We start from the raw sequence: 23,519 nt of genomic DNA, 5'->3' as shown, positions 1-23,519 counted from the left end.
TGTTAACTCGTACACAAATAATGCTGTAAACTCATCCACAATTGTATGTGTGGCCAAAGCATAAATTGTACTTTAAACATCCTTTCTCAAATGTGTATCTCGAACAGACCATTTTGATATGCCCACACTATTTTAAAGCAGAAAATCTGCTTTTTAACATACTTCATTGCAATTTTGGGGAAGGAAAACTATTTAACTCATAGTGTAATGAATTATAGGTCATAGTTCATAGAAATCTGGAAACACTGGACAGTTACTTTAAATAACATATTTCAACTGTATAACTGATCAATGCCCCAACATACCAGGTCATGTAATGATTACATGTAAGATACACATTTGAGGTGGGGTTTTAGAATGATTTTTTTCTCAAATGTATGCTTTGGCATCAAACATGAGTATAGGAGTCAACAACATTGCTTGGGTATGAGTTAAAATAATATGAGATTTTAATTTGACAGTTACTTTAACCACATCCTTCTGGCAGTAACGCAATAGTTCAATGTTAGGAAATGGATTTGCAATGTGTAGGCCTCTTTCTTTCCCTTTTGTTTTCAGTCAGTGTGCATTTGAAGCAGCTGTGCTTGCCATATTTTGGTCATAAAACACCCTGTCTTAGAAACAAGATGTAGTAGCCCTGTGAATAGAAGGTGTTGTCTGTGTGAGCCAGGCTTTTTATTAAAAGCTATAGGCAGACCAATCAATAGTGGAATATCATCATGGAGCGGTCTCCCCATCCGATGATAGGCCTGTTTCCCGGGCTACCAGCTTGGTCTCACTCACTCACTCACTCACTCACTCACTCACTCACTCACTCACTCACTCACTCACTCACAACATTTTTTTCCCAGGAAGGATTCTTTGTATGCTCCATTGCTTACCTGGTATGAGAAAAACATCTGAGAAAGCATGGAAGAGGAGCTTACTGTTGAGCTAGAATGTATCCTGACATGATTATCAGTCACGGCAGACAGATTTTGATAGAAACAAGAGCGCAGAATAACAGGATGTTGGTGGTCTAAAAGCAAACCATGAGATGTGCTAGAAAACAAACACAAACCCTTGCCAAAGAGTCTGGATTAAACCTACAGATAAGACTTCCTTCCGGTCTGTTGCTTGTAAAATATCCACATCTCAGGAAATCGTTCGAGAGGCATTGATGTTTGACGGCCAGAATGTCTGATGAATATCGAAACTTAAGCCAATTTTACCACGTTTTTTCAACAAGCTTTTCGCTAAAGATGTTTTTCTTTGCTCTTCCACGCACCTGTCGGGTAAGGTTGAACTCCTCCTCTCCTAATCAGCCTCCCGAAAAAAGCTTCTCCCAAGTGGGTGGGACACCTACTCCTGTTGCCTGCTACACTGCTGCTTGGATCCCACCTGGCAATCTGTTCCCCATCTGCCCTGGCCTGTCTCACCATGTCTGGTACAGGTACCTCCATCACACTCACCCCTCTCTGTTCCCCATCTGCCCTGGCCAGTCTCAACATGTCTGGTACAGGTACCTCCATCACACTCACCCCTCTCTGTTCCCCATCTGCCCTGGCCTGTCTCACCATGTCTGGTACAGGTACCTCCATCACACTCACCCCTCTCTGTTCCCCATCTGCCCTGGCCTGTCTCACCATGTCTGGTACAGGTACCTCCATCACACTCACCCCTCTCTGTTCCCCATCTGCCCTGGCCTGTCTCACCATGTCTGGTACAGGTACCTCCATCACACTCACCCCTCTCTGTTCCCCATCTGCCCTGGCCTGTCTCACCATGTCTGGTACAGGTACCTCCATCACACTCACCCCTCTCTGTTCCCCATCTGCCCTGGCCTGTCTCACCATGTCTGGTACAGGTACCTCCATCACACTCACCCCTCTCTGTTCCCCATCTGCCCTGGCCTGTCTCACCATGTCTGGTACAGGTACCTCCATCACACTCACCCCTCTCTGTTCCCCATCTGCCCTGGCCTGTCTCACCATGTCTGGTACAGGTACCTCCATCACACTCACCCCTCTCTGTTCCCCATCTGCCCTGGCCTGTCTTACCATTTCTGGTACAGGTACCTCCATCACACTCACCCCTCTCTGTTCCCCATCTGCCCTGGCCTGTCTCACCATGTCTGGTACAGGTACCTCCATCACACTAACCACTCTCTGTTCCCCATCTGCCCTGGCCTGTCTCACCATGTCTGGTACAGGTACCTCCATCACACTCACCCCTCTCTGTTCCCCATCTGCCCTGGCCTGTCTCACCATGTCTGGTACAGGTACCTCCATCACACTCACCCCTCTCTGTTCCCCATCTGCCCTGGCCTGTCTCACCATGTCTGGTACAGGTACCTCCATCACACTCACCCCTCTCTGTTCCCCATCTGCCCTGGCCTGTCTCACCATGTCTGGTACAGGTACCTCCATCACACTCACCCCTCTCTGTTCCCCATCTGCCCTGGCCTGTCTCACCATGACAGGTACCTCCATCACACTCACCCCTCTCTGTTCCCCATCTGCCCTGGCCTGTCTCACCATGTCTGGTACAGGTACCTCCATCACACTCACCACTCTCTGTTCCCCATCTGCCCTGGCCTGTCTCACCATGTCTGTTATGCATGTTGATCCAGCCTTGTACTCTCCCATAGATTCTGTTTACGTTCTGTTTTTACATGTCTAGTGATGAACTCCATGTTGATCCAGCCTTGTACTCTCCCATAGATTCTGTTTACGTTCTGTTTTTACATGTCTAGTGATGAACTCCATGTTGATCCAGCCTTGTACTCTCCCATAGATTCTGTTTACGTTCTGTTTTTACATGTCTAGTGATGAACTCCATGTTGATCCAGCCTTGTACTCTCCCATAGATTCTGTTTACGTTCTGTTTTTACATGTCTAGTGATGAACTCCATGTTGATCCAGCCTTGTACTCTCCCATAGATTCTGCTTACGTTATGTTTTTACATGTCTAGTGAACTCCATGTTGATCCAGCCTTGTACTCTCCCATAGATTCTGTTTACGTTCTGTTTTTACATGTCTAGTGATGAACTCCATGTTGATCCAGCCTTGTACTCTCCCATAGATTCTGTTTACGTTCTGTTTTTACATGTCTAGTGATGAACTCCATGTTGATCCAGCCTTGTACTCTCCCATAGATTCTGTTTACGTTCTGTTTTTACATGTCTAGTGATGAACTCCATGTTGATCCAGCCTTGTACTCTCCCATAGATTCTGTTTACGTTCTGTTTTTACATGTCTAGTGATGAACTCCATGTTGATCCAGCCTTGTACTCTCCCATAGATTCTGTTTGCGTTTTGTTTTTACATGTCTATTGGTTAACTCTATGTTGATCCAGCTCTGTACATTCACCTGGGCTCAGCCTTTATTCTGCGTCTCCTATGTTGATTCTGCTCACGTCTTCTGGGAGAACAGTCTAGGTAGTGGAATATCCCCATAGTACTGGACATTCTCCAACAGGACATGCTTAAACCACCTGACCAAGTCCTAAAGCAATGAGACTCCCTAAATCTTTCTCAGATTATTACCAATCCCACAAGGTAGGACTCCAAAACACCCAGAAAAGGCTACTCTCCTTGATGTTATCCTCACAAATAATCCTGATAGGTATCAGTCTGGTGTTTTCTGTAAAGACCTTAGTAATCATTGTTTTACAGCCTGTGTTCAGTTAAATGACCTGTCCTGATTTGTCATAGACAATTGGTAAAAAACTTTAATGAGCAAGACTTCCTTCATGACCTGGCCTCATAAATTGGTATAAAATCAGCTTGATCCTGTTGTGGAAAATTACAAAATTAGACATTCTATGCTGTTTTTACTTAGAGAATAGTCCATTGTTATATGATAGTGTATTTTTTGCTGATGCAGGCTTGTCTTGTGTGACTTAGTCATCAGTCTGAGCCTACAGATAAGAGCCAGGTATGACCTCAGTATGTGACATCCCGTACTATCTGCAGGAACTCCTCTGTGTGGGAACTTGCAGGAAGGAATAGACAATGGTGGCAACATCAGCGATCTTCATCTGCACAAACAAGCTAAACACCTTTCATACACTATGTTCCCCACCCCTGTTTGCACACATATGCTAACTGCCACAGACAAAGAGGTTGGACTTTTCTATAAAAGGTGAGAACCAATTCTGTTCGTGAAGCTTTCAACTCTGACTATTGTTAGTGATGGCTGATTGCTTCATTTTTGCAAATCTTATATGAAAATAGTTGTTTGAAAGAATCTACAGAATTTCTCTGACAATCCCCTTTTCGATATTTTCAGTGGTATAAAGAAAATGAGAATTAAAAACAAGTTCAGCCCCTGGTTCGACAGTGATCTGGCAGTTACTCCACCTCAAGAATTCCATTTGGCGAAAGGCTCGGCACACGCACACTCAGGCTGACTGGCTCTCGTTCAGGCAAAATGAGAAATAAGTGCACTCAGGCCATCCGGAAGGACAAAGTTAGTTACTTTAAGGAGCACTTCTCTCTCTGTGGGTCTAACCCCAAGAAGTTCTGGAAAACATTTAAAGACCTGGAGAATAAATCCTCCTCCTCACAGCTGCCCATGTCCATTAATGTTGATGATGTAGTTGTTTCTGAAAAGGAGCCCATGGCTGAGCTCTTTAATCACCACTTCATTCAGTCAAGATTCCTATTTGACTCAGCCATGCCTCCTTGCCCGTCCAACATTTCCTCATTTCCAGCCCTTCTAGCCCCGATGCTCTTCCCTCTTTTCCCTCTGCCCCACTACAAAGTTTCTCCCTGCAAGCGGTCACTAAGTTTGAGGTGCAAAGGAGCTCCTTAAACTTGACCCCAAAAAAACATCTGGGTCAGATGGTTTAGATCCTTTCTTCTTTAAGGTTGCTGCCCCTATCATCGCCAAGCCTATCTCTGACCTTTTTAACCTGTGTCTCCTCTCTGGAGAGGTTCCCATTGCTTGGAAGGCAGCCAAGGTGCGTCCTTTATTTAAAGGGGGAGATCAAGCTGATTGTAACTGTTAGGCCCATTTCTATTTTGCACTGTTTATCAAAAGTATTGGACAAATGTATCAATAATCAACTGACTGGCTTTTTTGATATCTATAGCATTCTGTCTGGTATGCAATCTGGTTTTCGCTCAGGTTATAGATGTGTCACTGTAACCTTAAAGTTTCTAAATGATGTCGCCATTGCCCTTGAATCGAAGCAATGTTGTGCTGCTATTTTTAATGACTTGGTGAAAGCTTTTGATATGGTAGACCATTCTATTCTTGTGGTCCAGCTAAGGAGTATTGTGTTTCTGAGGGGTCTCAAAAATGCAGTGTTTAAAGTTAAAACATCTGCTCTCTCAGCTACTGCCTGTCACCAATGGAGTACCACAAGGCTCGATCCTAGGCCCCACGCTCTTCACAATTTACATCAATTTACATCAACAAGCTCAGGCAGTAGGAAGCTCTCTCATCCATTTATATGCAGATGATACAGTATTATACTCAGCTGGCCCTTCCCAGGATTCTGGGTTAGAGTTTTTCTCAGTCGCTTTGGTGCATTTCTTAGATCAAAAGTGCAATTCTTGATACTACTTGTACAAATTCCAAATCATCTAGTCACTTGTGCACATCATTAAAGCAAGTTCTTATTCCTTTGAACAAATTGTAATTGATAATGTACAAGTGTCAGCTTTTTTCCACATTATCAATTGCTCATGTCATGTTGATCAAAATATAGTAGATGGTTCTCTGTTGAATAGTCTTACCCCTCAAAACATCTAGGCATTAGTTCCTTGCATAAGCCATTACATGCAAAATTGTTGAACTATTTGTCATAAACGGTCAAGCATAGTTTTACACATTTCTATTAGATCTTTTGTACAAAAACGTGAATTGATGAATCGTGCAGGTGAAATTGACCCTCACTCATGAAGGAATGTAAAGTGTTAGTTCAACCAACAATCAACCAGTTGTCTAAATTGCTCAAAGGTGCATCTCATGAAGAATCAATTGGCAAGCATATATAGAGAGACCACAACACAGAGTTGCAATTTTCCAATAATGGATGGACCAGGAAACGAACAGGGTCAACAGCCAAGAGGAGGAAGAAGAGGAGCAAGGATGCGTGGTGGAAGGCAAAACAGAGGAAGAGGCAGAAGAGGACATAGCTGCATATCTGATGACATAAGGGCCACTATTGTAGACCATGTTGTCAATCATGGCCTTACAATGGCTGAGGCGGGTCGAAGGGTGCAGCCGAATATTGGGAGATCAACCGTGTCCTCAATAGTTCAAACATTTTGTAGAGAGAACAGGTCTGTCCACCAATGTACAGTGCACTGTTACTGTATATAAGCAGTATACTGTATACTTCCTACAATGCTTCATATTACAGTAGACCACTTGTATTTCACAGCATACAGAAATATACTCTATACAGATACAGTGGGGCAAAAAAGTATTTAGTCAGCCACCAATTGTGCAAGTTCTCCCACTTACAAAAATGAGAGAGGCCTGTAATTTTCATCATAGGTACACTTCAACTATGACAGACAAAATGAGAAAAAAAAATCCAGAAAATCACATTGTAGGATTTTTAATTAATTTATTTGCAAATTATTATTTAAATTACAGGTTGTAATGCAATAAAATAGGAAAAACGCCAAGGGGGATGAATACTTTTGCAAGACACTGTAGCAAAACCAGAACCAGAACTCTCTATGTGTCACGTTCTTTCAAAATCGAACCCAGAAGCAGACCAGAACAAGGAGAGTTCTCCGACCAGGCGGGAATGGGGTAAATGATCCGGGTGAGTAACTGAAGACAGAACAAACGGAGGTAAGTTTAAGGCAAGCAATATGTTTTAAAAAAATGTTTTTTAAATTATATCCAACTTGAGGCTGACACTATGGCACAACATACTGTTCATGGCTAACAATCCGGCAGGGAATGGATGTCAGGTCCGGGCTTATGAAGACGAGAGATGATGATCAGGACCAGGTGTGCAGATAGCTGATGGGATACAGGTGCGGGTAATCAGTACTCCCAACTGGCTACATTGCCCGGCAACCAGACAAAGTGTGTTCCAGAACGCCGGAAAAAACACTCCAGGACAGAACACAGGCAAAAAACAGACTCAGGAAACGGGATTTGTGACACTATGTACATAAATATAACCTACATTTAATCTAATTAGGAAGCTCTGGTGATGTTCATGCATAAAAAAACAGACAAAAGTCTCTAGACAAGGTTAATGGCTAATGTCACCCCGCCACAGGCTAACTTCCTGCCATTCATTACCTCTTCCTCTGTAAGAGTTGAGGGATAGGCCAATTTAGGGAGACCAAGGAAGTTGAGGCGAGACTGGAAATGGAGTTAGTTTGCTAACTCTAGCTTCGCCTGGCCCTCAAATTCAATTTAGTTGTTTAGTTGCAATCGAACCCAGTGGCCAATTCCGGAAACCCCTCCAGGTTTTTTTTGTGTTAAATTCATTTTGGGGAAAAACTCAAAGATGAGCGCCTCTGTGTCAGTATCAATAAAGCTTGAAACATTTTGTCTGAATAACTGCGACAAAGGGACAACCACAAGCAGATAACAATGCATATATTTTGCTTGGAGTTTGAATATACAAAACCTGGCCATGAAGAGAGAAGATGAATACTGTCTAATCGACATGTTAATCTAGTTTCTACTATCTCTTACTGACCAGAGGATGGGTAATAATGGTACAATTTGGCCTGTACTGGACTGTTTGTCCCTGAAATGTTTATCACCATCTGTCTCCATGTATACCTCTCCCTCTTCACCTCTCTCTCTCTCTCTCTTTTTTTCTTGTTTATCGTCCTGGCTCATTTTCTCTCTGTTGTATAACCTAACCCCTCCCCCTACCTCTCTCTCTCATGTGTACACTGAGTGTACAACGCATTAGGGATACCTTTCTTAGATTGAGTTGCACTCCCTTTTGGCCTCAGAACAGACTCAATTTGTCAGGGCATGGACTCCACAAGGGGTCGAAAGCGTTCCACAGGGATGCTGGCCCATGTTGACTCCAATGCTTCCCACAGTTGTGTCAAGTTGGCTGGATGTCCTTTGAGTGGTGGACCAATCTTGATACACATGGGAAACGATTGAGCGTGAAAAACCCAGCAGTTCTTGACTCACTCAAACCGGTGCGTCTGGCACCTTCTACCGTACCCCATACAAAGGCACTTACAGTATATCACAAAAGTGAGTACACCCCTCACATTTTTGTCAATATTTGAGTATATCTTTTCATGTGACAACACTGAAGAAATTACACTTTTCTACAATGTAAAATAGTGAGTGTACAGCTTGTATAACTGTAAATTTGCTGTCCCTTCAAAATAACTCAACACACAGCCATTAATGTCTAAACCACTGGCAACAGAAGTGAGTACACTCCTAAGTGAAAATGTCCAAATTGGGCCCAAAGTGTCAATATTTTGTGTGGTCACCATCATTTTCCAGCACTGCCTTAACCCTCTTGGGCATGGAGTTCACCAGAGCTTCACAGGTTGCCACTGGAGTCCTCTTCCACTCCTCCATGACGACATTACGGAGCTGGTGGATGTTAGAGACCTTGCACTCCTCCACCTTCCGTTTGAGGATGCCCCACAGATGCTCAATAGGGTTTAGGTCTGGATACATGCTTGGTCAGTCCATCACCTTGACCCTCAGCTTCTTTAGCAAGGCAGTGGTCGTCTTGGAGGTGTGTTTGGGGTCGTTATCATGTTGGAATAATGCCCTGCGGCCCAGTCTCCGAAGGGAGGGGATCATGCTCTGCTTCAGTATGTCACAGTACATGTTGGCATTCATGGTTCCCTCAGTGAACTGTAGCTCCCCAGTGCCGGCAGCACTCATGCAGCCCCAGACCATGACACTCCCACCACCATGCTTGACTGTAGGCAAGACACACTTGTCTTTGTACTCCTCACCTGGTTGCCGCTACACACGCTTGACACCATCTGAACCATATAAGTTTATCTTGGTCTCATCAGACCACAGGACATGGTTCCAGTAATCCATGTCCTTAGTCTGCTTGTCTTCAGCAAACTGTTTGCGGGCTTTCTTGTGCATCATCTTTAGAAGAGGCTTCCTTCAGGGACGACAGCCATGCAGACCAATTTGATGCAGTGTACGGCGTATGGTCTGAGCACTGACAGGCTGACACCCCACCCCTTCAACCTCTGCAGCAATGCTGGCAGCACTCATATGTCTATTTCCTAAAGACAACCTCTGGATATGACGCTGAGCATGTGCACTCAACTTCTTTAGTCGACCATGGTGAGCCCTGTTCTGAGTGGAACCTGTCCAGTTAAACCGCTGTATGGTCTTGGCCACCATGCTGCAGCTCAGTTTCAGGGTCTTGGCAATCTTCTTATAGCCCAGGCCATCTTTATGTAGAGCAACAATTCTTTTTTTCAGATCCTCAGAGAGTTCTTTGCCATGAGGTGCCATGTTGAACTTCCAGTGACCAGTCAGTATGAGGGAGTGTGAGAGCGATGACACCAAATTTAACACACCTGCTCCCCATTCACACCTGAGCCCTTGTAACACTAACGAGTCACATGACACCGGGGACGGAAAATGGCTAATTTGGGCCCAATTTGGACATTTTCACTTAGGGGTGTACTCACTTTCACCTGGATTCACCTTGTCAGTCTCTGTCATGGAAAGAGCATGTGTTCCTAATGTTTTGTACACTCAGTGCATGTCTTCCCCAGGTGCCAGACATGGGTGTTTCCTGGAAAGAGCCATGCAGGTCAAGTATTCTAGCGGCAGCCAGACTCCCCTCCCACTACCCCCCCCTCTTTAACATTCTCCCTCTCTCTCTCTCTCTCTCTCTCTCTCTCTCTCTCTCTCTCTCTCTCTCTCTCTGTCTCTCTGTCTCTCTGTCTCTCTGTCTCTGTGTCTCTCTCTGGCTCTCTCTCACTGTATCTTTCCCTGTCTCTCTCTTTCTCCCTCTCTCCCAGTGGGGTTTTAACAGCTATAAAGCAGACCTGACTGCCCTGAACAAGTCAAGTCAACATGGGTCTCAACACACTTTACAGCATGAGGCATCAACAAACCCAAAGAACAGTATATGAACAAGTCTTGGGTCTGCTGATGCTGGAGGATGTTTAGACGCACTGCCTCACCAAGCCAGCCATTGTGAGATAACTGGAGATAAAAATCTTCCAAGGAAATAAAAATCTTCCAAGGTTTTGTTTCAGTGTGTCTGAGAAGATACACCCGTTAATCTGATGTGAGAATGTGTCAATTAAAGTGCCAAGTTAGGGTAGGACTGTTTATCTGGTATTTGGGCAGGGTGGGACTGTTTATCTGGTATTTGGGAAGGGTGGGACTGTTTATCTGGTATTTGGGCAGGGTAGGACTGTTTATCTGGTATTTGGGCAGGGTGGGACTGTTTATCTGGTATTTGGGCAGGGTGGGACTGTTTATCTGGTATTTGGGAAGGGTAGGACTGTTTATCTGGTATTTGGGCAGGGAGGACTGTTTATCTGGTATTTGGGCAGGGAGGACTGTTTATCTGGTATTTGGGCAGGGTGGGACTGTTTATCTGGTATTTGGGCAGGGTAGGACTGTTTATCTGGTATTTGGGCAGGGTAGGACTGTTTATCTGGTATTTGGGCAGGGTAGGACTGTTTATCTGGTATTTGGGCAGGGTAGGACTGTTTATCTGGTATTTAGGCAGGGTAGGACTGTTTATCTGGTATTTGGGCAGGGTAGGACTGTTTATCTGGTATTTGGGCAGGGTGGGACTGTTTATCTGGTATTTGGGCAGGGAGGACTGTTTATCTGGTATTTGGGCAGGGAGGACTGTTTGTCTAGCATTTGGGTAGGGTAGGACTGTTTATCTGGTATTTCGGCAGGGTAGGACTGTTTATCTGGTATTTTGGGCAGGGTAGGACTGTTTATCTGGTATTTGGGCAGGGTAGGACTGTTTATCTGGTATTTGGGCAGGGTAGGACTGTTTATCTGGTATTTGGGCAGGGTAGGACTGTTTATCTGGTATTTGGGCAGGGTAGGACTGTTTATCTGGTATTTGGGCAGGGTAGGACTGTTTATCTGGTATTTGGGCAGGGTAGGACTGTTTATCTGGTATTTGGGCAGGGTAGGACTATGCTCACAAGCTGCTGCATAACATTTGTCAACACTTTTGACAGATTGTGGGGAAAGACTAAACTGTAGGTTTAGCATATCAGCATATCGGTTTTAGTATGCAGGCTGGGGAAGGAGATGCTGCATCGTTATTCAGAGAAGAGGGTCAGCAGGGTAATATTTTGACTCAGCTGGCTTTTTTACCGTTGGTTAGAGAGGTCGCTCAGAATGAACACTGTGACTGGAAACTGTTTTTTCGCCTACCAGCAATGACTTTGCTGATAACTTCTTTATTGAGGAAATATTTACTTACTATGGCTGAGATATGAAGGCACTAATTGGAAGCTGCTTTGGATAAAAGCATCTGCTAAATGACTAAAATGTGATGTAAATTAAACACACACCTGTACAGACAGACGGCACATTTTAGGCTCAAAGTGAAACCAAAATACCCCACTTCTTATTGATAATATATCTCCTTCATTATAACCATAAATACAGTCCATTTTACCACAAATCACATTGATGGATTGAGCTGTCCTATCTTATGATGGACTAGCAAGTCCTGTACAAGAGTAAAAAGAAAAGGCTGATTGTCTTCTAATGACTCTCCTCTGCTGCCTCTCCATTTTCCACCATCTATATTTAATCCACACTGTTGATGAGGACCACAGAGCAGAGATATCTTTCTGTCTCTGTCTTCCTCCCTCCCCCTCTCTGTCTGTCTTATTTTCTGTCTCTCTTCCCGTCTGTCCGTCCTCTCTCTTTACCTCTTTCTCTCTCCCCTTCCTTCTCTCTCTACTCATCCTGACCATGGTAATATAATTGAAAGTGAAAGTGCCAGTCAGTGGTGGAGAAGGAGGCGAACACTAACATGTTTCCCCACAGGCACCCAAAGTCAGCTCTGATTACCTCCAGCAGCAGCCCCCTGGGCCAATTAGCTGTTTTGCTTCGTGCTCTGTGATTGGCCAGCCTAAGCACCTCCCCTGTGTTGACATTCTAAGGCTAATGAGAAAGAGACTGGTGGGAGGTCAACACACAGGGAATGTTTCAATCAGTGTGAAACAGGGAGTGAGGTATGTGAATCAGTCTCACACTGCACTGTATTGACAATGGACAGGTCCTTGATGCTCTAGTAGTACAATAATGTACTTTTGCACCATGTTACGCAAACAATATTTTGACTTCCCAGACACTAGAAACCACATATACCTTGAGTTGGATTTGTATCAGCAGCAATGTTCTTCAACTCACCATTTTATTTTGTCATTTAGCAGATGCTGTTATCCAGTGACTTACAGTAGTGAGTGTGTAACAGTATAACTTTAATCCGTCCCCTCGCCGGGCGCGAACCAGGGACCCTCTGCACACAGACAACAGTCACCCACGAAGCATCGTTACCCATCGCTCCACAAAGCCGCGGCCCTTGCAGAGCAAGGGGAACCACTACTTCAAGGTCTCAGAGCAAGTGACGTCACCGATTGAAATGCTATTAGCGCGCACCCCCGCTGACTAGCTAGCCATTTCACATCAGTTACAAGTGCATACATTTTCATACTTTCTTCATACTGGCCGCCCGTGGGAATCAAATGCACAGCCCTGGCTTTACAAGCGCCATGCTCTACCAACTGAGCCACATGGGACCATGACTTGATACAGTATATGACTGTAATCAATTGATTAATTAAGTATTTTCATGCTGCTGACATGGTTGGCCACAGCTCCCAGGACGCATTATTTTCAGTCGTTAATGAAAGCTGGCTAACTAGCTTTAATCATTCCACTGCAGATGCTTTATCTCCCCTGACATCAGCTTGTGTGTGTGCGTGCCTGCATGCATGCGTGTGTGCAAGTGTACATGTTGAGGACAGAAGCTATTTGCACACTGAGGATCCTTAGCATTCCAGGTATCTCTCATTCTTCTTCTCCCTCTCTCTCTCGCCCTTTCTTTGTCACTCTCTCTCCCTCTCTCTCACTCTCTCTCTCTCTGTCTCTCTCTCTCTCTTTCTCTCTAGCTCTCTCTGTGTTTCTCGCTCCCTCTCTCTCTTTCTCTGTTTCTCTCTGCTGTTCAGTCAGGGGCTCCATTATTCATGTCTTCTTGGTCCTTGACCTCCTGGCGCCACACAGTGACGATGAGACACACCAATAACTGCAGGTGCCTCTGTGTCTCCAAAATATAGTAGGACGATTAGGATTTGGGCAAGAGTGTTGATCCTGTTCCTGTGGGCAATTTCTACCCTGAGTTTTGAATAAGATCAACTGGGCAAACAATTGGTTTGATTAGTCATACATTTCAGCAAAGCAGAAGGATGAAAATAGGAGTGGCGGTTGTTGGCTGAAGTTGCTTATTAGTGCTGCTGATGGTAACTGTGTGATTAAAAACGCAATAATGAACAACAAAATAATTCCACAAACATAGAAATGCAGTTATCAAGCCTAGTCCAATAAAGAGTAGTCAACACACTCCAATCAACCGTTTAGAATCAGGACAATATGTCACGTCTACTCTTGCTCCTCCCCTCCGGCGTGCGACGTTGCTGGAGTACTACCCACGGGTCCTGGGGTCATCATAACGCACACCTGACACTCATCAATATGATTCACACCTAGACCTCATCATTATGATTCACACCTGACACTCATCAATATGATTCACACCTAGACCTCATCATTATGATTCACACCTAGACCTCATCATTTTGATTCACACCTAGACCTCATCATTATGATTCACACCTGACACTCATCATTATGATTCACACCTAGACCTCATCATTATGATTCACACCTAGACCTCATCATTATGATTCACACCTAGACCTCATCATTATGATTCACACCTAGACCTCATCATTATGATTCACACCTGACACTCATCATTATGATTCACACCTAGACCTCATCATTATGATTCACACCTGACACTCATCACCTAGACCTCATCACCTCCCCTTCCTTTTGTCCATTCCTCAGTTGGTATTGTTCCTGTTTTCATGCAATCTTGCCAATGTTACGTTGTCTTGTTTCATGTTTGTTTTATTAAACACTTCACCTGCGCCTGCTTCTCGACTCACAGCGTCATCATTACACAAAAGTCGCTAAATCTAGAAAGTTGAGCCGTGCATGCTTCCTGTCTTACCAGCAGGAAATGAACACCATTAACTGTAAACAATGCACCTGCCACTACCTGGAGTGTGCTGCCAGAGATGTTGCTGTGACCTCATATTCACAAGAGCTGCCTGTGAGGCATTTGGCCTTACATTATTGTCTTCTCTCTCCAAGTGATTCAACATTTTTCTCCAACCATTCCTTTCTTCATGAATGAATGAATGACATGTGTTCTTTCCAAAGGTGAGTGAAGGATCATTTGGAGGAGGCTCATTTAAGCCATTTGTCCTGATTGAATCAGTCAGATATCAGATAGGGGTGAGCCAGGGACATTTGGAACGCTTCCCAAAAGAAACCCTGTTCTCTATATAGTGCACTAATTTCGACCAGGGCCCATAGGGCTATCCTGAGAGATGGGAAATGCATCAGTCGGCCAAAACAAGTTGAGCTTTCAGTGGAGTACTGAGTATACTGACCCCTACTCTGCACTGTGCTGGATGATGACCCGCTGCTGTAGGCTTTTATGTTATTGAAGGTTGAGAATAGACTGTACGAGCCTGTGTCATGGCTAGGAGGTTATATTTGTGCCAACTCTCGTTCTCTCCCTCGCTCTCGCCCTCTCTCTCTTTCTATTTCATTATTTCTTGGTCTGATCTCTCTCTCTCTCTCTCTCTCTCTCTCTCTGGATGTCACTCCACACATCCCCCTCCCTCTGTCCTCTGTAAATCTAGGCTGGCATCAGAGGTTATCAGTCCCTGTACAGTCTGTGCTTTTACTTTTACCTCAGAGGGACGGAGGGAGCCAGAAAGAGAGCTAAGGAGAGGGTGAGAGAAAAAAGTGAGAGGGAAGCCAGATTCCCCTCAGCCAATCAATCAGTACTGTCCATCCGGCTCAAAGACCAATGAGACTCCAGTGCACCTGGAGGTAAGCCAATCCGGAAGCTGGTTGGCGCACGGCCAAGAAGTGTTGAGAAGGGGAATAAGTGATTGAGTCCTGATCTTCCGAGGCCGGTGCTAGCAGAAATCAATCCACTTAAAAGCTTTGGTAAGTGCACGTGGCCCAAATAAATCAGCAGGTTCAATCTGTGCTCCTCTCCTAAATCAATGCATGGCACTCTTGGATTGCATCCCAAATGGCACCCTTTTTGAGTACACTACTTTTGTCCAGGGTCCCCAGTAGGGCACTATGCAGCCCCTCCGGTCCCCTGCTGCAACTCCACTCCTTTGGCGAGAGCTTCATCCGGGTAGACTGAGCTCTGCCAACACTGCTCACCCAGTTTCCACCCCAGCCACTGCATACAACGACTTGAGGGAGGTCTGTCGAATGCTCAGTCTTCTCTGCTCTCACGTGGTTGACTAGGGACCTTGGCAAAGTGTCAGCTCACGCAACAGATATCTGCAGATGACACTATGCCTGTTAGCTCTTAAGGTAATGAGCTGAATATCCCCTCTGACTTTAAATCTCCTAAGGGGCTTGGGCTAATGCACCTAAATTTACCAAGTGTGATTTAAAAAATGGACACAATTGACATTTTGGTGCAGCAATCATGTCCTGACATTCTGGTTCTCTCAAAAACATGGTTAAATGGTTCTGTCTCTAATAAAGACATTGAAGTTCATTCTTATAATGTATTTAAGGGGAGGAGTGGCCATATATGTCAAATCATGGCATCCCAATCTTTAATTCCCTTTTTTTTTATCCCCAATTTCGTGGTATCCAATTGTTAGTAATTACTATCTTGTCTCATCGCTACAACTCCCGTACAGACTCGGGAGAGACAAAGGTCGAAAGCCATGCATCCTCCGAAACACAACCCAACCAAGCCGCACTGCTTCTTTAACACAGCGCGCCTCCAACCCGGAAGCCAGCCGGCAGAAACAACGTGTACCTGGCTACCTTGGTTAGCGCGCACTGCGCCTGGAGTCGCTGGTGCGCGATGAGACAAGGTTATCCCTACCGGCCAAACCCTCCCTAACCCGGACGACGCTAGGCCAATTGTGCGTCGCCCCACGGACCTCCCGGTCACGGCCGGCTGCGACAGAGCCTGGGCGCAAACCCAGAGTCTCTGGTGTCACAGCTAGAGCTGCGATGCAGTGCCCTAGACCACTGCGCCACCCGGGAAGCGGCATCCCAATCTTTAACTAATTCTGTTCCCAAGAAATTTCAGCTGCTGGTTGTAGATGTGTCCATAAACCAGAATACATTGTAGGGGATTTGAATCTGGATTGGCTATCCCCGGCCTCAGATTAATTTAAGAGTATATGCATTGATTTTAATCTGACTCAATCGATCTCAAGACCCACACGGCTAAATGTCAAAAACCCTGTTAACTCCTCATTGATTGATTTTATTCTTACTAATAATCCCCATAAATTGTTGTCTAGTGGAGTATTTGCATATGATATCAGTGATCATTGTCCCATAGTATGTATTAGAGATACGAACCAGCAAAATACTAACCTGGTTTAATTAAGAACAGAAATGTTTAAAGGTTTTCTCCTCAAGGGTTTCCACATGACATGTTCTTCTCTGATTCAGCCACTGTTTCCTGTATTCCTGACTCTGAGTTGGCTTTAGAAAACGTATCCTTCATATTTATTTGTCTGGCAGATAAACACGCCCCTTTTAAACAATTCAGAGTCAAAGATAGATCTAACCCTTGATGTTCTTATGAACTATCTAAGCTCATTCAGATGAGAAATCAGGCCTGGGCCAAAGCAATGAAAACTGACTCTGTAGTGGACTGGAAATCTTTCAGACAACTGAGAAACCGATTAAATCAAGCTACTTTTAAAGCTCTATCTCTGACTCTGCTGGTGATCCTTCTACATGCACTGAAGCGTACAAATTCCTCTTCTTCCCTGCCTAACAAGTTCTGTCTGACTCTGGTATCACAACTGAGAAGAATAGGATTTTAATCATCATTGCTTTTAATCATCATTTTATCTCATCAGGCTTATAATTTGAGAGAAACTGAGGTTTAATTGACCCTGATCAGTCAATCGACTGCTCTTCCCTCTGCCAGCCTTGAGTTGACTCAATGGTTAACCCGTCAACTTCTAGTGAATCTTTGTTTTCATTTCAACAATTTACTACCTGTGATGTGCTAGATGCCTTGCTTAAGAATGATGTAAAAATAAAAACAAATCCACTGGGACTGATATGCTTGATCCATTTTTGCTGCAGCTCTCTGCCCCCCTGATTTCTGAATCATTAACCCATATGATTATATCTGGTACTATCCCCAAGGTTTAGAAATTGGCCCATGTACTCCCCCTTCACAAAGGTGGTGACCTTTGTGACCTAAATTATGGATTGCCCCATTTCTAAACTAGCTAAAATATTATAAACCTTGATTAATTCTCAGCTAAGATCTTTGTTATCTTTTAAATGTATTCAGTTGGGCTTTAGACCAGGTCATATCACTATCTCTGCTGCATCCCTAGTTATAAATTATGTGGTTAACTGTATGGATAAAAGGCTGTGCTGCCCTCTTCATTGACTTATCAAAGGCCTTGGATACTGTTGATCACTCACTGCTAATTCAGAGGCTTTCCTCAATTGGCCGAGACCAGTCTGCATGTAACTGGCTTAAAACGTTACTACATGAGAGATAGAAATCAATCGGAATCTACTGATGATGTTAAATCAGGTTTTCGGTACATACCGAAAGGTGTCCCGCAGGGGTCAATTCTGGGTCTTGTACTTTTTACTGTTTACATTAACAATATTGACTTGTCTGTAAAACAATTGCAACCTGCATTTGCATGCCGATGATACTGTTGTGTATGCTATTGCCCCCACGGTTGATCAGGCTCTATCTGAACTACAGTCTGCCTTCATCGTATTACAGAAAAAGAAGATTGAGTTAGTTAAGAAGCTGAGAATAAAAATGGTCTTCTGCTATTGAAACAAGTCCCGCCTCTCGCTAAATAGTAGAAAGCAGATTATTCAGTCGACGTTCCTATCAGTTCTAGACTATGGCGACATCATCTCTATGAACACATCTGCCACCTCATTAAAGTGTTAGATGCAGTTTATCATAGAGCACTGCTCTTTACTACAGGCAACAGTTTTAGTACTCATCACCGCATTCTCTACCAGAAAGTTGGTTGGCCCTCTGATGCCACGTAGGTTGATACATTGCTATGTTTTCATGTATAAAGCCCTTTTACAAAAACTCCCACTGTACCGCACATCATTACTGAACTTTAAACTTTAGTCACCACAACCAGGTCTCAGGGATGGCTAACTGAACATTCCTTTGGTCTCTGCTGAGTTAGGTAAAGCAGCTTTTCGTGCACCTTGTTTGTGGAACAATCTTCACAATATTCTTCAATTGGGTGTTTTGGTGCCTCAAGGGTAATTCAGAAAGTTGATTGAGGACCTTACTACTGTTTGAGAACTGTAATGCTCCGGGTGTCGTGGGTGTGAAGTCAAATGCAGGAGACAGAGTTCAATGCTGTGCGTCTTTTAATAGCACCAACGCACCACAGGGTGCTCACAAAAGTTACGTTCCCAAAACACAGGGAATCAAAAAATACAATGGAAAAATACACGACCAGGCACAAACACGTACCTTTACAACAGAGCCGAAGGTTACAATGAAATAATCCCGCACAACAACCAGGCGGGCCGGCTGTCTAATAAAGACAAACTAATTAAACATGAACAGGTGCTACCAATAAACATACAAGGAGGGGGAGGAAAAACAATCAGTGGCAGCTAATAGGCCGGTGATGACGACCGCCGAGCTCCACCCGCCGGGAAGGGGAAACGCCCTCGGTCGAACTCGTGACAAGAACCTTAATGTGTTTGTATTTGTGGGGGGTTTTCTGCTTGAATTTTGAATTTATATTTTGATGTGTGGTTTTTCTGTCATTTCTTTAATTCAGGCCTCATCTACAAAAAGAGGCCTTTCTTCTCAATATGATTCCCTGATATAATAAAGTTTAAATAAATAAAATAAAATCAGGGAATAGGATGCCATATGGGCCCAGGTCAAAAGTAGCACCCTATATAGGGAATAGGATGCTAAATGGGGCACAGACGGGGAGAGGGGGCACCACTGGACATTTTAGGCTGTTTTTAACCACAGGCACCTGGGAACCCAATGTAAATCAATGCGAGAGCTGAATGAATAATCTTACATCACTACACACTAATTAGCAATGTAAAAGCGGCCTATTCAGTTACCAGAAGACAAACTGTAAGGAGAAGTGGTCTATTCAGTTACCAGAAGACAGACTGTATCGAGAAGTGGCCTATTCAGTTACCAGAAGACAGACTGTATGGAGAAGTGGCCTATTCAGTTACCAGAAGACAGACTGCATGGACAAGTGGCCTATTCAGTTACCAGAAGACAGACTGTGTATGTAGAAGTGGCCTATTCAGTTACCAGAAGACAGACTGTGTATGGAGAAGTGGCCTATTCAGTTACCAGAAGACAGACTGTAAGGAGAAGTGGCCTATTCAGTTACCAGAAGACAGACAGACAGACTGTAAGGAGAAGTGGCCTATTCAGTTACCAGAAGACAGACTGTATGGAAAAGTGGCCTATTCAGTTACCAGAAGACAGACAATGTCATTGGAAGGACTTTGTTGGAGGGACCTTAAAGACACAGTGATACATCTGTTTTCAATTCAGACTTATTTTCCACTCAAATAAGCAAGGTTATCTTGCTATATTCGGTGACGTGGAAATGCTATATTTAGATTCATATACAACACTAGGACGGTTTAACTGACATGTTGGATGTTAGCCTGGTCCCAGATCTGGTTGTGCTGTCTTGCCAACTCCTATGGTCATTAGTTGGTGAGACGGCACAAACTGATCTGGGACCAGGCTAACATCCATCACCACAGTTCATCTACTCTAGTGCCACTAGTTGAATGTAGCATGCTTGTGGGGATTTCATGTAGGGGTGAATATGAATCGGGGCAGAGTGTGAGATGGAAGGAGGTGTGAAGTTCACAGAGAGGATGGAGTGATCTTCTGATGTGACATGTAGATGAGGATGATGATGGATGATGATGATGACATGTACTGACTGTGACAGAAACAAGAGCAGAATCATATTCTATCCTCCGCTGCCCTGTATGAGAGGCAGCAATCCTCTATAGTCCTTTCCAAGTTTCACCAATCCTCTATAGACCTTTCCAAGTTTCACCAATCCTCTATAGACCTTTCCAAGTTTCACCAATCCTCTATAGACCTTTCCAAGTTGACACCAATCCTCTATAGTCCTTTCCAAGTTTCACCAATCCTCTATAGTCCTTTCCAAGTTTCACCAATCCTCTATAGACCTTTCCAAGTTGACACCAATCCTCTATAGTCCTTTCCAAGTTGACACCAATCCTCTATAGACCTTTCCAAGTTGACACCAATCCTCTATAGTCCTTTCCAAGTTTCACCAATCCTCTATAGTCCTTTCCAAGTTGACACCAATCCTCTATAGTCCTTTCCAAGTCGATACCAATCCTCTATAGTCCTTTCCAAGTTTCACCAATCCTCTATAGACCTTTCCAAGTTGACACCAATCCTCTATAGTCCTTTCCAAGTTGACACCAATCCTCTATAGTCCTTTCCAAGTTAACACCAATCCTCTATAGTCCTTTCCAAGTTGACACCAATCCTCTATAGTCCTTTCCAAGTTAACACCAATCCTCTATAGTCCTTTCCAAGTTGACACCAATCCTCTATAGTCCTCTCCAAGTTGACACCAATCCTCTATAGTCCTTTCCAAGTTGACAGCAAGTGGTCTTACCAAGTAGAATAGACAAGAATTGAATAAAACAGTTTTTGTTTTTGTTACAAAACATTTGTCTTCTACTCCCAACTGCCATGCTCCATCCCACTGACTACCAACACTTAGATACAGGCTGTCACCAGACGGCTGTCTAAAACCCCTCCTCTCTATCTGGAACTGTCACCCCTCCAACATCAATGGGAATAATACATTAGCATCAGATATGATACAGTAGATACCAAAGTGTTTAAACTACTCTGCTGTATGTGTTAAAGCTTGTCTGCTGTCAGTGTGAGATGATGTTACAAAGACACTGCAGCTTGCTACTACAGTCAGTACACAGCTGATCATTTAGACGCTCCAAGAGTCTGTGACAGCCAACTGCAGAGACCAAATCCAATCCAATTAAAACAGGGAATGTCCCGGTGTGTGTGAACACTTTAAGCAGATTTCCTGTTGTTCAGTACAGATGCAATCTGAACTCTTTTATTCTATGTCTCTCTCTGTCACTCACTGTCTCTCCCTCTCTCTGTGTCTCTCTGTGTCTGTCTCCCTATTTATCTCTCTTTCTCTCTCTCTCTTTCTCTGTCTCTCTCTGTCTTTCTCTGTCTCTCTCTGTCTCTCTCTGTCTCTCTCTGTCTGTCTCTCTCACTCTCTGTCTCTCTCTCTCTCTCTCTCTCTCTCTTACTCTCTCTCTCTCTTTCTCTGTCTCTCTCTGTCTGTCTCTCTGTGTCTCTCACTCTCTCTATATCTCTCTCTCTCTCTTTCTCTCTGTCTCTCTCTGTCTGTCTCTCTCTGTCTGTCTCTCACTCTCTCTCTATATCCCTCTCTCTCTCTCTTTCTCTCTCTCTCTCTCTCTCTTTCTCTGTCTCTCTCTGTCTGTCTCTCTGTCTCTCTGTCTGTCTCTCTCTGTCTGTCTCTCACTCTCTCTATATCTCTCTCTCGCTCTCTGTCTCTCTATATCTCTCTGTCTCTCTATATATATCTCTGTCTCTATATATCTCTCTGTCTCTCTCTATATATCTCTGTCTCTATATATCTCTCTGTCTCTCTCTATATATCTCTCTGTCTCTCTATATATCTCTCTGTCTCTCTATATATCTCTGTCTCTCTCTATATATCTCCCTGTCATCTCTATATATCTCTCTGTCATCTCTATATATCTCTCTGTCTCTCTCTATATATCTCTCTGTCTCTCTATATATATCTCTCTGTCTCTCTCTATATATCTCTATGTCTCTCTCTCTATGTCTCTATGTCTGTATTTCTGTGTCTCTCTGTCTGTCTTTGTCTCTCTCTCTCTATGTCTCTTTGTGTCTGTCTGTCTCTCGCTCTGTGTCTCTGTCTCTCTCTGTCTCTCTCTGTCTCTGTCTTTCTCTCTGTGTCTCTCTCTCTGTCTCTCTCGCTCTCTGTCTCGCTCTCTATATCGCTCTGTCTCTGTCTCTATGTCTCTGTCTCTCTATGTGTCTGTCTCTGTCTGTCTTTGTCTCTATCGCTCTCTATGTCTCTATGTCTATCTGTGTGTCTGTCTGTCTCTCTCTGTGTGTCTTTGTCTCTCTATGTGTCTGTCTCTGTCTGTCTTTGTCTCTATCTTTCTCTGTCTCTATGTGTATCTGTCTCTGTCTGTCTTTGTCTCTATGTCTATCTGTGTGTCTGTCTCTCTCTCTCTATGTTTCTCTCTCTGTCTCTCTGTCTCTCTCTTATTTTTTCGTCCTTATTTTCTCCTCCCATCCATCCAAGTCTTTTAATCTTTTCACTCATATCCGGTCTCTCTCGCTCTCTCACTGCTCCTCTCCTCCGCTGTTAGAGAAGACATGGGATCCATGCCATGTTGTTCTTTCCCGTCTAAACTCTCTCCCTTACTCCCCTCCCTCTCTTGTTCCCTCTCCTCCCCAGCGGGATGTGCGTGTGATGGGGCCTGGTGTGAGCCAGGTCTGTTCCAACAGGATATTTATAGCTTTTCCTCATGTCCTGCTAGAGGCAAGGTCACAGCACGGAGAGAGAGAGAGAGACTCACTGTATACCATTCAGCTCAGACACCTATACATACCCAACAAAACATGCTGCCAGGGGTCTCTTTACAGTCCCCAAGACATGCCACCAGGGGTCTCCTCCCAGTCCCCAAGTCCCCAAAAAATTAATGGCAACGTACAGTATTATACAGAGACATGATGGTTACATACAGTATTATATAGAGACATGATGGTTACATACAGTATTATACAGAGACATGATGGTTACATACAGTATTATACAGAGACATGATGGTTACATACAGTATTATACAGAGACATGATGGCTACATACAGTATTATACAGAGACATTATGGTTACATACAGTATTATATAGAGACATGATGGTTACATACAGTATTATACAGAGACATGATGGTTACATACAGTATTATACAGAGACATGATGGTTACATACAGTATTATACAGAGACATGATGGTTACATACAGTATTATACAGAGACATGATGGTTACATACAGTATTATATAGAGACATGATGGTTACATACAGTATTATACAGAGACATGATGGTTACATACAGTATTATATAGAGACATGATGGT

At 43.9% G+C, this 23,519-nt stretch overlaps 2 long non-coding RNA genes across 2 annotated transcripts; one reads left to right on the top strand and one right to left on the bottom strand.

Annotated features, from left to right (window-relative positions):
* The first annotated feature begins 887 nt into the window (after window positions 1–887).
* LOC127924515 (uncharacterized) lies at window positions 888–5,795 on the top strand. Its single transcript, XR_008118068.1, has 3 exons — window positions 888–1,426; window positions 3,958–4,126; window positions 4,274–5,795. It is a non-coding gene; the product is annotated as an uncharacterized LOC127924515 (long non-coding RNA).
* LOC127924516 (uncharacterized) lies at window positions 1,878–2,439 on the bottom strand. The gene is made up of 3 exons (XR_008118069.1): window positions 2,196–2,439; window positions 2,058–2,126; window positions 1,878–1,988 (listed from the first exon to the last, which is right to left on the bottom strand). It is a non-coding gene; the product is annotated as an uncharacterized LOC127924516 (long non-coding RNA).
* Window positions 5,796–23,519: the final 17,724 nt, after the last annotated feature.

Source organism: Oncorhynchus keta, unplaced genomic scaffold (genome assembly GCF_023373465.1).
Source record: "Oncorhynchus keta strain PuntledgeMale-10-30-2019 unplaced genomic scaffold, Oket_V2 Un_contig_4171_pilon_pilon, whole genome shotgun sequence".
Lineage (NCBI taxonomy): Eukaryota > Metazoa > Chordata > Actinopteri > Salmoniformes > Salmonidae > Oncorhynchus > Oncorhynchus keta.
This window is presented reverse-complemented; position numbering and strand designations above follow the sequence as displayed.